Raw genomic sequence first — 2,500 nt, forward strand, 5'->3', positions numbered from 1 at the left:
GCCAACACGTCTGCACAACTGCGATACAAACCACCAGCGAGAACCGCTGGGGCGACCGAGCAGCAGACGGCGTCGCGGCGCCGAGTGCCGGGCGGCGGCGCATCCTCAACGCACACAGTCCTCAATCGGACCAGCACACTGCAGATGTCCACCGCGCTTCGCACCGGGCCGGCGAGGACCCACTTTGGCTGCACGGCGCCGCGCGCAGGGTGCCCCGGCGCGCAGCTGCGCCGCCTGCCGCGTCCGTCGGCCGGCGCGCCTGCCACTGGGCGCCCCCACCAGCCGGCTGTAGCGCGTGCGCCCACGCACCGCGCGGCCAGCACGCCGGGCGGCCCCCCCTCACCGGCCGGGGACAGTCCCACCCACCCACAGCCGCGTATCGCTTCACACCCAGATTCACATTCACGTTCGTTGGTATGGTGGGACCGCTTCGTAGCTGTACCGATCGTTGCCCTCACAGATGTACCTCCAGCAAGGACAACCGCACCACAACGGGTTACCAGTTGTTTCATTTGCGTAAACGTCACCAGTAAACGTACACGTCCATCCCCGTTTGCAAAGTCAACTATTATTGCATGCCTGCCTGTCAGGTGTCAAGACACACTACATCCGCTCACATCCACGCAACAAAATGTGCCCGACTAGAGGGCACGTGGAAGGTGCCCCGTACGTATGCGATGTCCATTGCGCGACCAACTGTCAACCGGCCTCTGTAGCATGTCGCAGATGTGGAACGCGGGGCACCGTGCTATCACATTGTGTGAGAAGAGACTACTACGTCTGCATACACGCGCCACTACATGAACAGACGGCTCATGCTGATCGCCATCCACTGCGTCCATTACTCCCACACGTCTCTATGGCGTACCACACTGCAATGCAGCTGTTATGGGGAGATGACACGTAGCTGTGTACACAACATTCTGAGCGGGTTGCGGTTGGACAATACATTAATGTAACGTGTCATATGCCAATTACAGAGCAGGGTAAGGCACAACTTGGGTTAGGTTAAGGCACAACTTGGGTTAGGTTAAGGCACAACTTGGGTTAGGTTAAGGCACAACTTGGGTTAGGTTAAGGCACAACTTGGGTTAGGTTAAGGCACAACTTGGGTTAGGTTAAGGCACAACTTGGGTTAGGTTAAGGCACAACTTGGGTTAGGTTAAGGCACAACTTGGGTTAGGTTAAGGCACAACTTGGGTTAGGTTAAGGCACAACTTGGGTTAGGTTAAGGCACAACTTGGGTTAGGTTAAGGCACAACTTGGGTTAGGTTAAGGCCACAACTTGGGTTAGGTTAAGGCACAACTTGGGTTAGGTTAAGGCACAACGTGGGTTAGGTTAAGGCACAACGTGGGTTAGGTTAAGGCACAACGTGGGTTAGGTTAAGGCACAATGTGGGTTAGGTTAAGGCACAATGTGGGTTAGGTTAAGGCACAATGTGGGGGTAGATTGCGGTACAAATTGCATTACATTGCGGTGCAAATTGCATTACATTGCGGTGCAAATTGCATTACATTGCGGTGCAAATTGAGTTACATGCGGTGCAAATTGAGTTACATTGCGGTGCAAATTGAGTTACATTGCGGTGCAAATTGAGTTACATTTGCGGTGCAAATTGAGTACATTGCGGTGCAAATTGAGTTACATTGCGGTGCAAATTGAGTTACATTGCGGTGCAAATTGAGTTACATTGCGGTGCAAATTGAGTTACATTGCGGTGCAAATTGAGTTACATTGCGGTGCAAATTGAGTTACATTGCGGTGCAAATTGCGTTACATTGGGTGCAAATTGCGTTACATTGCGGTGCAAATTGCGTTACATTGCGGTGCAAATTGCGTTACATTGCGGTGCAAATTGCGTTACATTGCGGTGCAAATTGCGTTACATTGCGGTGCAAATTGCGTTACATTGCGGTGCAAATTGCGTTACATTGCGGTGCAAATTGCGTTACATTGCGGTGCAAATTGAGGTAGGTTAAGGTGCAACACAGGTTAGGTTAAGGTGCAACATAGGTTAGGTTAAGGTGCAAGATGGGTTAGGTTAAGGTGCAAGATGGGTTAGGTTAAGGTGCAAGATGGGTTAGGTTAAGGTGCAAGATGGGTTAGGTTAAGGTGCAAGATGGGTTAGGTTAAGGTGACATAGGTTAGGTTAAGGTGACATAGGTTAGGTTAAGGTGACATAGGTTAGGTTAAGGTGACATAGGTTAGGTTAAGGTGACATAGGTTAGGTTAAGGTGACATAGGTTAGGTTAAGGTGACATAGGTTAGGTTAAGGTGACATAGGTTTAGGTTAAGGTACAAACTGGGTTGTGTTATGGTACACATTGCGTTGTAGTACAGTACACGTTAGGTTTGGGTACGGTACACAATGTGGTATGGGATGGCGTGTTGTGGGGGGGAGGGGGGGGGGGAGGTTCGTTGATATCGACCGTAGGACGTGGATGCCCGAGGCAGCGTCAGTGTGTCAAAGGAGTTATGTCACGTCGGGATGCGCTTTTC

This window comes from Schistocerca cancellata, unplaced genomic scaffold, assembly GCF_023864275.1.
Source record: "Schistocerca cancellata isolate TAMUIC-IGC-003103 unplaced genomic scaffold, iqSchCanc2.1 HiC_scaffold_982, whole genome shotgun sequence".
Lineage (NCBI taxonomy): Eukaryota > Metazoa > Arthropoda > Insecta > Orthoptera > Acrididae > Schistocerca > Schistocerca cancellata.